Here is a 13,946-nt window from a genome sequence, read left to right on the forward strand (position 1 = left end):
GTTTTCTGGTGGTTAATTAGAGATAAAGAGTTTCATGGACTTTTCTGTCTGGGCTGGCTCTGAACCATGATCCTCAGATCTCAGCCTCTTAAGGAGCTAAGATTATATTAGTGAGCTACTGGCACCTAGCTTTGTTTTCTTTTAATTCTTGCCTACTATATGTACACTAGGCTCCTCTTGTACATCCAGGTAAAATTCTGGGGGCTGAAACATGGTTTCTTTAATACTTTTCTGTAGGGAGGACTGGAATTATCTGGTAGGAACTTAGTGAAAACAGTACAGAAGGAGGACCCTTGAGGGCTGGGTGGGTGTCTGAAAGCGGGCTCTGAAGCAGCAATGTGCACCGTTTGGTCCTTGAGTCCTAGGTTTCTTCAGTTACTACACCAAAGAAGAACTCTCGGTCTTTGCTCCTGGTGGTGCCTGGCTAGTTCCTGGAGGGAAGGAGGCGTACAAGGACAGCTGCATTGTTTTGGGGGCTCACTTTCATAAGGTAGGAAGGGGAGAAAGGAAGGACCTGGGGATGAGCCCTCAGGTAGATCTGGGACTCCAGCCCCTCCCCCACTTTCTTTCTCTCGAGGAGTGCAGGTCTCCTTAGCCATGTGTTCCTGCCATGAAGTCCTGGGCTGCCACAGCCTCAAAGGGACAGGGCCAAGTGACCATGGCGAGAGCCTTGAACTCACAAGCCAGAATCAACCTTACTCCTCACGAGTGGTGAAGCACCCACCGCCACATCCACTGAAGGCCTATTGGAGAGTGAGGCGCTACTGAGCCTTAGGTGTGTTACATATTAATAGTAACAATGAAAATAACAACAGCAATACATTAATAATAGTCCAGAACACTGGACACAGATACATAACGATCATGATCACATATGATGAGAGGATATATTCAAAATCATTGTTGTGTAAATCCCTTCTCAGAGCTTTAAGCATAAGCAGGAATTGGGCACAAACATCTTGGCTTTGGCAGATTCTTAGTGAATTCCTTTCAGATTTTTACACCCAGCAATTCGTATTTGTTACAGTGTTTAAGTCTGTCAGTGGAGTTTTACACATACACACACACAAAGAAAGACTGGGGAGAGAAGAAGGGGGACAAGGAGAGGGATGGGGGAAGGGAGAAAGAGAGAAAGAAGGAGAAGGGGGGTGAGGCTGGATGAGGAAAGAGGCAGGCAGACCGTGAGCTGGGTCTTACTGGCTCCTAGGGAACAGGCCAACAATTATTTCATTTATTTATTTGTCGCTTATTTATTTATTTATGCTGGTCTTGGGGTTTGAACTCTGGGCCTAGGCAGTGTCCCTGAGCTTTTGTGACCAAGGCTAGCTTTCTACCACTCGAGCTATGGTTCCACTTTCAGCTTTTTGGTAGTTAATCGGAGATAAGAGTCTCCTGGACTTTGCTGCCCAAGCTGGCTTTGAACTGGGACCTTCAGATCTCAGCCTCCCGAGTAGCTAGGATTATAGGCGTGAGCCACCAGTGCACAGATGATGAGAGGCAGACCTCACCTTGCAGGACACATGGCTAAGAGGGAAAAACTCTATAAAGTGAGGGTAAAACATGCAGGGAGAGGGGAGACACTGTGGCTGGACCAGCAGCCCTGGGGGGGGGGGATGCTGCAGGGTGCCGGTGATTTCCCTGGGACAGACTCCAAGTGGCCGACAGGACAAAAGCCCAAAGAGCCAAGGTCAGAACTAAGAAGAGGAAAATGACTGAAGATGAGGGGAGAGCACCAGGAGGTGTGGCTCCTTTGGGCTTTGGGCCAATCTGGAGGCAGGGGTGAGGCTGGAGAGAAGATACCAGTAGGCAGGTCCTGAACCCCCTGGCAGTCACTGAGCTGGCCATCGGGTGTCTGCAGCGGCCACCTTGGAAGAGTCCGAGTGAGGAAGCGAAAGGGGAAGGTGTCTCCAGGTGGAGAACAGGGTTGATGACAAGATGTCTGACTACTCCAACTGTGAAAATAATACTATGACTGTGATCGACTATGAAAAAGGCTGTGGTTTGGGAAGGGTGTGGACCAAAGACAGGAAAAAAATAAATGACCATCATTCAGCGAGACTGAAGGATGAGGCGGAAGGACACGCAAACGTGTGACAGAGGGCGGCACGGGATGGCCAAGGGCTCTCCAGAGGGAGGGAGGAGCGAGGTGCGTCTCCAGCGTCTCAAAAGTTTCAAACCCAAAGTTAATGCTCGTAAATAATGAATTCCTTCTTGCATAGTTACTCCTTTAAAAATATCAACTTGCTATAACTTTCTCCTTTAACAAATTAAAATACAATAACAGGAGTGTAATTGAGCATTTATTGCTTATGAGCTCTAAAATGAGGCTAATCAGAGAGTGACTAAGCCCCAGCGTGGGCTCTTTTAATAGGCATGTCTCAACATACAATAACCAGGATATCTTATTTAAAATTATTATAGAAATGTAGCGAGCCCGCTTTCCGATGGGGAGGCGTCAAGGGAAGACATTTATCTCAAGCTCAGCGTGTGCCCGGGATCTGCCACCACTTCAGAAGAACTGGCTCTAAGAAGTCAGGATATCAATTTGTCAATTCCTGTATTTCAAGCCCATGAAAAATGCTAAAAGCTTACAAGATGCAATTCCCCGTCAATGGAAATTCTCAGGCCCAGTGCTGCCTAACAGGTGGGATGTAAAACCCCTGGGGGGGGGGGGAGGAGGGATGGACTGATGCTCAGAGCTGCTCCCAAGAGAAGCTGCAGGGAGCTCCGCCTTTCTGAAAGAGGTCAGCCTTTCACCCTCTCCCCCATCTTGGTACTTGAGGAATTAAAGCTGCGACCACCAAACAATGCTCGCTCTTCAGAGGCAGAGGAAACGAGCAGACCCTGGTTCTGAGGCAGGGGCCTCGCTGGGCAAAAGAAAGACAGCAAGCGTGGATTTTGATATGCAAATGCTACAAGATACTACCCCTTCTCCATGTTAGTTGTCGAAAATGCTGATCGCAGATAAAAGAGGGGGAAAAAAATCCCTTTAACAAGGCACGAGGGGTAATTCAAAGCCAAGTACTTTTAAACAGCACTTAACAAGTCCCCAGGGCCCACTCAGGAGCCAGGCCCCCAGAGGTGCCGTCTCCTGCCCTCAACAGCTTGAAAAAGTAGTAATTGCAAACCTATTTGCATTTTTCTTCTCAAGTTGTCCAGGCTCATCATGCGGGTTATTTATTTATTTTCCCCCCCAAGCAGGCACCTGAGCAAAGGGACCCTTCCCGACGCGCCAACGGCGCGCTAACCATGCCTGGCTGTCCCCCACGCGCTCGCCTCCCCGCACCTTAGCCATCTCTTGTTTTTTACATCTCGCTCCTAATTATGTTGCATCTATTGCCTTACACTTAATTAGCTGCATTAATGTGATTTCTTTTCACATAGTCAAGCAATTAAGAGCTATGATTGAGTTTCATTCAATTAGCCTCAACAAACATGCTAATTGATATCCCAGATGCAAATGAAGTGCAATGAGAGAAACCTGCTAGCAATCGAGGGCCACGTCAGAGACCTGAAGCTCCCAGCTTGCTGACAGAAGCACAGCTTAACGTGGCTCCCGCCTTCTGTGGGGCAGGCCGTTAGTGCCTGGGTGTACCCCATCATTCCTGATAGAGGGATTAGATGATTCGCTGCTGAGCGATGTTGTCCTGAAACTTCAGAGCTGTGCATTCCCAGGCCTGGGAGGGGACCAACTGGGTACCACTTTGCTCTGGCAGAGTCCTCATCAACATATGGAGCGAGGCTACCCAGAAACATCCAAGGATTCTTCCCAAAATGACAAAGCCATCCCCTGGCCTTCCCGGAGCCCTCTGAGTGCATGATGGTCTATTCGGTTTTCAGTAAGTGGGGAGTTCATCTTCGTCAGCTCTGGGGCATCTGGCACTTGAGTTAAGCTCAAAATACAGCCATCCATCAATAGTCCCTAAAAATACTCTCACTATATTGATTCTCACAGCCCTGCATGGGCAGGGGGGCACTCCCCTTGGCTATCTGTGAAAGATGGTTTGCTGATGTGTTCTTAGGGTACCAAAAGCAGTTAACAAGATCTTGAAGCCAAACCGAAATGCATAAAGTGTATGATTGGCATCTCAAAACGAGGTTGTGAGCAAAAACAACACAAGGCTTTGGAAAGGAATGGTTTAGCCTCCACTTGTTTAAAGTGGTCACGATACAACTAGTGCATTTCTTGTTCACACATACTTTATAAAAGAATTAAGATGTTTACAGTCAAACGATGAACAAAGTCATGGAGCTCTTTGTCCTAATGAGGTTCCCTCCTGTGTTCTGGTTTCTAAGCCAGAAAGATTTACTACTTTATATCACTATATAATACCTTTAGGTTACATGGCTTGAAGTTTGCTTTTCGTTTGGACCTAGCCTATCTAATTGAGCTTTTGTCTTCTATAATGTAACTTGGAAATCTTTAAGATGTGAGTCTTGACATGTGCCTAGGGGTTAGGAAGGCCAATAGGATTTAAAAAAAAGTTTTAAGATATGATTTGCCTTTGAAGGTGCAGAAGTGGGTGTATGCGGGGGGGGGGGAATCCTGGTGCCCCCCAATAAGGTGTGGCCATATGAGGCAGGAGCTAATCGTGCTAGCTGTCATTGTGTTACCCACCGTCCTCCTGACTATCCTCCAGTCACCTTCCTATTACCCACTGTCCTCCAGCCATCATTGTATTAGCCACTGTCCTTGACACAGAAAAACAAAACAGAATTGGTTCACCTAAACAATCTTTTTGACAAACAAAAACAACTTCTGGCCAGGCACTGGCGGCTCATAACTGTAATCCTGTCTACTTAAGAGGCTGAGCTCTGAGGATCACAGTTCAAAGCCAGCCTGGCCAGAAGTCTCTGAGACCCTTAACTCCAATAAACTACTCAGAAAAAGCCAGAAGTGGCACTGTGGCTCAAGTGGTAGAATGTTAGCCTTGGGCAAAAAGAAGCTCAGAGATAGTGTCCAGGCCCTGAGTTCAAGCCACAGGATGGAAGGAAAAAAAAAAAAAAAGCCCACAAAACAAAGAACCACAACTTCTGACATTTAGAATTTCTTTTTTATTTTCTCAGTGCTGACATGGAAGTATAATAAAGCTCTTGTGTTGGGGCCTAAGGTACAGTGTCCCACAGAGAGGCTGCAATTGTTGGGGTTGCTGCAGACCTAATTATTTTGTGGGTGATGGAGTCTTGACCTAAAAGTGACTAAGTACATGTCATGCACAGCCTAACAATGGTTCTTCAGTCTTGAGCAACTGCAGGGATTTTCTCGAGAACAGTAACAAAATGCGCCCTTCCGAGAAAACAGATGATAGCGTTAGTGGCCAATGATAAGTTATGAGCAAAAATGATAATGTGTATGTGTTCTAATAAAACTTTATTCACATGAACAGGCAGTAGCTATGGGCTGCATTTTGCAGATGTCTACATTAGGGGCTTGTGGTCTTGTTTTGGGCTCTCTACACTGATGATTTCCACCAAGACAACGTGTGAATTTCTAAGAAACAACAACAACAACAAAGTTAAAAACAAAACAAAAAACCCCACACTCAAGTGGTAGAATGCTGGCCTTGAGCAAAAGAAGCTCAAGGACAGTGCTCGCCCTGAGTTCAAGTCCCAAGACTGGAAAAAAAATATACAAAAATACTCCACTCCCCACCCCCAACCTTGTTTATGAGCCTGTCTCAAATCCTCAGCAGCTTTCCTGACACAAGTGGTAGTGCTGCAAAAGGATGCAATGCTTGGAATTATGTGAAGATTTGTAAATCAGCACAATTAACTAAGCTAAACAAAGCTACACCACACACGCACATGCCTATGGACAGGCACACATGGATAAAGACGCAGAAATGACCACCGTGCAAATTGGTTCAATGCACTTCAGTGTCGCAGAGGAGGAAAACTTAGAGACAGAGTTTCAGATTCCATGATGCATTACCAAGCTTTACCACCTATGTTGACTGCTGGAGGTGTGGCCTATGTGGTAGAGCACCTGCCCAGCCATCATGAGGCCCTGAGTGCCTAGAAAGGGGTGAGGCAGGGAGAGAGGGTTTTGGTATAGTATGGAGGGACATCATGATTATCTGAAATGGACATTAGAGTACATGTCCCTTTCCCATTGCCATTATACTTGAACCAAAACACTGAAACACACAGAAACAGATGAAAGAATCTAGCCCCAAAAAGTAAAATAGTGCTAATCTCTTATCTATAGTGACATACAATGTATGGTTTATGTTGTAAATGAACTGCATCAATACCTTAAAATTTTCCATTTGAATTTCTAACATGAAAAATATCAATAGGCAAAGTCTACAAAAACAAAAGCTCTTTGGGGGTATCTGTAATTTTAAGGGGTTCGGAGACCCAGGTCCAGTGAATATTGTGAAAAGTCACCAGTGGCTGTGTGAGACTGTGTATACTCAACAAGGAAGAGCTCAGATCTGGACCTCATGAAGACTCTGCCAGGCTGTCCACATTTGTTTATCTACTCCAGGAGGAGAAAAAAAGGGCTCATTACCCATCCCCATTTCTATTGCACTTCCTGAATATCAAGGCTCACAAAAAAATACAGTAGTTCATTAAGTTCTATTTTTAAAAAGTCTTACTTCTGGGTTCAAAAAAAAGTATGTAAGAGAGGCCATTGTCAGATGCACCACTATTCCCAAATTCCGTTTCGTATTATTTTCAAAGGGAGCTAATCCATAAAGACATATATAGCTCCATCCATTCAAAGAGATCAAGCAAACGTTGAAGTCCAACATGTATGAATAATAAACAATAGCCTCATACATAGTCACAAGGTACAGAGGGAAGGCACGCTCCTAAAAATACTGCAGAAATATTGTAAAACTATGAAGAATCTTCTGGCCACATCCTTTCAGATCACACAACTCAAAGAAGACAATTTTTCCTTCTCTCCAAAGGACCCCAGTTACAATAGCAAGGTAGGAGGTAGCTTCAAAGAGAAAAAAATTCTATGAGAGAAATAATTTTGTTTCCCAAGACAGCCAACAGATTTCCAGTGCTCACTTTCAAAACTGCCTCCGTGAAGATGAACGTTGGTAAGTGCCACGAGCGTGACCCGCCACCACCACGCGAAGAGGGCTCCCGGCAAATTAGACATGTAACGGCGACCCAGGCAAAGACAGCGCTTATCAAGCTCTGTTCTTCACTTAATAAAAGGCTTACTGGGCCTGGTAATTATGGCACGCGTGGTAAAAGGGAGGGCTGTTGAAGCAGTTGCTGGGCCTAGTGGCAGATGCGTCTCACCGTACAATGCTGAGCTCCCACACTTCAACTCAGGCAAATCTTCCCCGTCTGTGGGCTGCGGTGTCTAGTACTGAACATTTGTGGGCTAAAGTCCAACATCAGCCCAAGGGGAGAGGTTATTATAATATAAATCAAAATAGCAGAAAATTTCAAATTGAATTATGAATATACCTTTTGCTCCTTCATTCTATCTGTCTTGATTGACTTACTATATTGAGCTTTTACACTGCAAGAAGGATTTTTCTCATTTTAGGTTAGATTGAATATTATCCAGTTGTAACCCATGCGTGCTCAAACTCAGCCTGCCCAAGATGAATGGTTCGGCCGTGAGAACGCTTCTCTCCTGCCACTGCAGGCCCTCCAAAGGCAGCCATGCGCACATCGCCCTGCGGACTCTAGAAGACAGGGTGTCTCCTTTACATATGGCTCCGAAGACTTCTCTGAATTGTACAGCAATGTTCACCACAGTGAGAGGAGACCAGCTTGCAGTTAAAAAAAAATTGGTGTCAATACTGGGGCTTGAACTCAGGGCCTGGGGACTGTCCTGTAGCTTTTCCATTCAAGGCTGGTGCTCTACCACTTGAGCCACAGTTCCACTTCTAGCTTTTTGGTATTTAATTGGAGATAAGAGTCTCACAGATTTTCCTACCTGGGCTGTGATCCTCAGATCTCAGTTTTCTGAGTAGCTAGGATTACAGGCGTGAGCCACTGGTACCCAGAGAAACAAAGACTATTAAGACAATACAAACACTCCTCTGTCTGGGGTTCTGGGGATTGCTGTGTTGTATCTTTGCCATTTGACCTAATGTAGCACAGAAAATTCCTGCTTGTTGTCTTGTCTATTACAAATTTTAAGTACTTTAACTATTCAGCTTTCATGGAGTCCCATTGAACTGCTGTTTCCCTAGCCAGCAACTGCCCTCCAAAATAGTGTACCTTGTCAAATTCAGTGATTCTCAGTCTTCTGCTTTCCCAAACCAAGGAAGTCCAGAAGCAAGACCTAGCCTTCCCCTACCAGAAGGATCATCCCAAGGCCGAGCGCGGGAGGCCAGCATCGCTACTTCCTCATCAGGGCCTGTTCTTTCATCACCGTGGGCGCTCATGTCCATGTCTTTAGAGGTGAGATTATTGGGAAGATGAACTGGGGTCATACATGCAATGCTTAAAAAGCCTCCGCTACCCTCAATAAGGGCTGGTTTTCATTATCCTTAGTCAATTAAACCAGGTTTTTTTTTTTTCTCCCTGAGTTTCTGCAACTATTCCTAGACCAAGTGTGTGGATACCAGCTTGAGGGAGCAATCGTGACACGCCATTAGGGATGACTGGCAGAGCAAGTCTTCACAGTACAGCACAGGACAAAGTGGGTCCCCTGCAAATAAATGACATTTCTTTCTTCTTCTCCCCTTGCCCTCCTCATTTATTTATTTTTTGGTGGGGACAGCATGGACATGGTAGTCAGACATTTTTATTGCAAAATGCCGTCTGGAAAAGATGCAAAACAAAATTGCTAAAACGCAAGGGAGAAAAACTGAAGGGGGGAACACAAAAGGCCCCTTCCCTTTGCTTATTGAGTTCAAAAGCATAACAGGCAGCACCCTGCAGCAGACGGGAAGCTACACTAATTTTAAAGCCATAAAACGCTATCAAGTGCCCGGCGGGGCAGGACTGCTCTGAAGCTCGTGGCACCTAAATAAGACATGGTTCATTTACTTCGCAGCTTAGCCTAATGTAATCATCAGCGGATTCTTAGCCTAGAGTTGTAACAGGCAAATAGCCGATGCAGGGGCGGCCCTCCCAGCCATCGAGGGGGCCGCAGCTAGATTGCTGTTGATTAGAAAATTTTTCAGTTTTGACAAGCACTTAATGAACATAAATCGCACCTTGATTGGTTTCCATTTGGGGCCACAGGCACACCTGAGAGAAAGCGGCCTCTCCTGCTCCACCTTGCCCTACCTGCGAGACCTTAGCAACAAGCCGGCAATCAGGTTATGAGCCATAGAGGAAAATATTTATGAAACATCATAATGAAATTCAATTTCTTGGGAGAAGTGAAAGAACAATTCCTTGCTACCCCCCACGGCCATCCTCTCCCACTGAGACCCAGGTTGTGACTCACTGTCACAGAGGAAATCAGGGGGTTGTGATTTATTTACCTTTGGCAAGAATTTCTGGCCACAATTTGTAACACTAAAAGGCCAAAGAAAAAAGGAAAACACAAGGGTACAAATTGGGTACAAAGGATGGCCATTACTATGTAAAATGTCATGCTGTGGGACAATGTCTCATGAATGCCCTTAGGAGCTCAAAGAGAGGGCGGAGGCAGGCATGGCCCACACCTGTAATCTAGCTACTCAGGAGGCTGAGATCTGAGGATCCTGGTTCGAAGCCAGCTCAGGCACGAATGCATATGAGACTCTTATTTCCTTAGTACTAGAAAAAAAAAAGGAAAGGAAAGGAAGGAAGTTCAAAGACACATTCAATGTTTCTAAATCTGTGAATACACACATATGTTCTATTTTTCCATTTTAATCAGAAAAGCAAGTAGACAGAATTTTCTAACTCAGAGCCATGTTAGGTAGGGTCTAGTAAATTAGATGGCTTAATATGTATAGAAACATGAAGACTTTGTCTAGTCTCATCCCATGTAATAAGCATAACTTCACTATCAAGGCACATTGAAATATACCAGTGATGTGTTCCGGCCACTTTGTTTATCCAAATCCTGGGAGCTAAATAAAATAAACAAGGAACTTGTTGGGTAAAATGAGACTTTTACGAAGAATCTAACTATGTAGTATAAACCAGCACGGCATCCCTGTAACCACAAAGCCAGCCAAGAGTGGGCGGCCCTGGAGACAGCCACACTTCCGTGAGTGTCACTCCGGGGGTCTGGAGTGCTGACACACAGCAGAAACCATCTGTACACTCTCTCAAACAAGTTGGACGAATAACAATAGATTTTCCAGGGCACCTGAAGCCCAGGCAGCGTGGCCTCCCCTACCCTGGGAGCTCAGGTGACCCACAGGGATGCTGGGAGTGGTTTTCAGACCACCTCTGAGGCTTCTCCATCTGTAAAATTCACAATGTCCTTTACTGGGCCCAACAAATACCCATTGGTTTCTCTCAACTAAGGCCATGGCGAGCTTTGGTGGCTTCAAAATTCACCCATCCTTTGTAGCCCTCCAATGATACAGATTTTAAAGCCTCAAGCTCAGGAGATAATTTTATGCTTACTATCCATTGCAACATTATTTACAACCAGGAGGAATCCCCTATCCACTTACTGGTGAAATACATAAGCAAACTGTGGTCTATGTATAGTGTGTTATTATTCGGCCTTAAGAAAAGAAGGAAATTAAGATCTACCAGAGTATCCCCCTTACGTGAGATCTCTAGTTACAGACTGAGAGGAGAATGGAGCTAAGAGGCGGGAGTGGAGAATTAGTGCTTAATGGATAAGGAGTCTTGATTCTGCAAGAGGAAAGGAGTTCTGAGGTTTTGTTTCACAACCATGTGAATGTCCTTGATGCTTTTAAGGGCCAAGAAGACAGGGTTTAAGGGAGGGATCTGAAACCACAATTTCAGGACCCATCCTACACATCACATGGACTTGCTGGACCCTCTGAGCTAAGGCAACAGTTGGAGAATCAAGGGAAGAAGAGACAGAGCCGTGGGAGGAGGTGAGGAAGAGTCGAGGGCTCCAGACTGTTAAGTCTCTGAATGCAGTTGTACCCAGGGCTCTGTGTGCATGTGAAATGTATGGTTCTATGTGTGTATTTACAATGCACTTCACATCAGCTGCTGCTGGCTGTGGCCTCGGATCCTCTCTCAGTGTGTTCAGCTTTCAATCACATTGACACATACCTGAGATAAACCAATTTAGGAAGAGGAAAGGATTCTTTTTACTTTGGCTCATGTGTTCAGTCCATGGTTGCTTGGCTGCACTGTGGGTCCGTGGAGATAGTCCATGGAGGAAGGACATGTGGGAGACAGCCAGGAGGCAGACGAAATGGAACAGAAAGGTGCTGGGGGGGAGGGGGGTTCTAATACTCCATCCAGGATGCGCCCCAACTTCCTTCTATTAGGTCTTACCTCTCCCAAGCACGGGCTGGGGACCAAACCTTCAATACACAGCTTTTGGGGGAATATTCATGATCTAAACCGCATGTGTGGAAAGAGAGAGGTCCATGATTGTCTACGTGTCCAGGTTACAGAGCAGGCAGCATCTATACACTAGGGCCCTCAGGGTGACTCTGGCCAGTTGATGGGAAACAAGAGGGCTCTTGAAGACAGGAAGACACAAAACTTCCATCCCAACCTGGACAAAGTCCTGCTCCCCGAAGCTAATCGATGGGGCCCAAGAGCAGCCATGAACATCAAGTGCTTCTGTCTCAGTGGAGGAGTAGACTTTCGGGCTAATCTGTGACTGGGGATTTAATGAAATCTACGTCCCAATCATTTAGAGAGTATGAGGTTGAGTGTACTGACACGGAACATTCAAAGCCAGAGCTGTATGTGGTCAGAGGCAAAGCCGCTTGATTAGACATGACCTGCCCTGTAGTGCTGTGTCCCTCAGGGGGGGACTTCCAGTTCTTCATGTTGGGCATGAGGCACGGAGCCAAGCTGTGGCCAAACCTGGCATCAGGAAGAACAGGCAATGAACCTAAGAAAGACTTTCTTTTGAAGTCTGCCTGGTGTGGCTTGAGGGGGTGGCTGGGTTGCTCCCATCACCAGGGTCCTAAGAGGAGGTGGGGCTAGGAGGGATCAGAGCACATAATCTTAGGCTGGGCCCCACGGTGTCTAGGGCTGGGCTGGGAGGCGCTAAGCTGGTCCTTACAGGTCCACTCAGGAATCCCACCGCTTATAACTCCCTGGGCAGGAATTTCAGCCGTGCACCAGGCCCTCTCCCGACATGGAAGATGAATAGGCAGCTACGCTGAACTGTGAAGCCCCGAGGTCCGAGTTCTTTCTCATTATCCCCTCCATTTTTCTATCATGGAGCTCCCTAAGGCTCATATTTAAGTCCACAGAAAGGGAATCTAAGGATCCCTGAACAGGCTGCCCTCTGCCCGCCATAGCTGTGATCCAGAAACCTGGCTTAAAACCATGAGATACTCAGATCTGTCTCCCTCCCCAGGAAAGCTCAGCACTTAGGGCTTTTAAAGGTCTTGCAGGTAGACAGGTTTTCAAACAAACAAAAACGTAGACCACAAAGCAGGCAGCCACACAAAGCAACCCGCTTGCTTTTCATTATTATTGTAGTTTTATCTAAATGCTTAGGATCATCTGTGCAAAATGTCAAGCACAGATAAAGGAGCCAGTTAGGCTGGTCAGTGAGGAGCAGGGGTGGGCTCCCTGTCCTACCCAGCCTGGGACTCGCGCAGCTGGGGCTCGCAAGGCGCCTTTCCCAGCCTGGTATCTGAGACTGCCAGCCGGCCTGCCTTTCATTCCTGCTTTGGTTACACTTTCCATCCATTATCTAAAGTGATCCCTCCCCCCGTCCCATGCCCCCAGATTTCTAGAAGATACCTGATGGCCAGTTTCCGATGTCCCTGCACGTGCATGGCACAGACCAGAGTGGGTCCTGGATGCAGTCTCAGCACAGGCCGGCACCCCCAGCGCTGATCACAGTTTTAGGAGACTGTGCGCCTACTCTGGCCACTGTCCCTGACATCCATGGCCCACAGGACCTCGTGACTCTTTCTGCTAGGATGTGTGAGTGTCACAGCATGGCCAGGGTTTACCCAAGATCTTTGGGGGTCTATCACTTTCTGAAATTTAACAGAACCCAATGATCTGGTGTAGAATTTCAAGACTGGAAACTAGCAACCTGGCCACATACTCCCAAGTTTCTCACTGAAGCAAGTCTGAAGTCTGTCCGTGAGCATCCCTGCCGTTCCTCTTCTCATTTGAAAGAGCAATGTCAGACCAACTCAGCCACCCAGAGGAGACCCACTCCAGATGGCTGACAAGAGGAGTGCCTAGAATTCCACACCTAGAACCTCTAGACTCCTCCACACACCGTCACCGAGCATGGTGGTAACAATCAAATCAATACAAAGGACTGCAATACAGGTCATGCCAGACCTGGCCTTTAAGGGTTATAATCCATTCTGGGCTAAGCTGAACCACAGGCTTAGAAATCTAGAACTATCCATGTGCTTGTGCCAAACATGTCTCCTTCAAAATGGCAGTAGGCGAACTGTGTTTAAAACAACAGGAGCTTTGCTTAATGAACAGCTGTATAACAAACAGAGCCCCGCAGCTCCTGTCCTGTTCTCTAATAATGGGTACAGACTTACAGAAAAAGAAGGTGGAGTTTGCAAACACTGAGGGTCATTGCAAGGAGAAGCCTGTGCATAGAACTCCTGAAGAACTGATTGCGAACAAGAACTCAGAGTTTGGGCTGAGAACTAAGCAGACATTTGTCTCCTACAGAACTTTCTGGCAGCTACAGCTGTTATCATCTCTGCCCCTGGCAAGAAGTAAACATCCCTAGGAACAGTCCTGGGTTCAACAGGAGGAGGAGCGTGTTATCAATCAACTCGCAAGAGGCATATTTCGATTACACTTCTTCTCTCAGGAACATCAAGCGATGGAGGCAGTGGCCAGACCTGGCTCTGTGAAGCCTGCAGGCGGGCAGCCCCTCCCCGAGTGCAGGCGCCCCGCCTGGCGTAGAG

The 13,946-nt window shown here is 46.5% G+C and overlaps 1 protein-coding gene across 6 annotated transcripts in view; it reads right to left on the reverse strand.

Moving 5' to 3' along the window:
* Agap1 (ArfGAP with GTPase domain, ankyrin repeat and PH domain 1) overlaps positions 1–13,946 on the reverse strand; it is a 465,820-nt gene that overhangs the window by 153,739 nt on the left and 298,135 nt on the right. The gene's annotated exons all lie outside the window — the stretch shown is intronic.

The sequence above is a fragment of the Dipodomys merriami genome, unplaced genomic scaffold (genome assembly GCF_024711535.1).
Source record: "Dipodomys merriami isolate MVZ:Mamm:240054 unplaced genomic scaffold, mDipMer1.0.p SCAF_1, whole genome shotgun sequence".
Classification (NCBI taxonomy): domain Eukaryota; kingdom Metazoa; phylum Chordata; class Mammalia; order Rodentia; family Heteromyidae; genus Dipodomys; species Dipodomys merriami.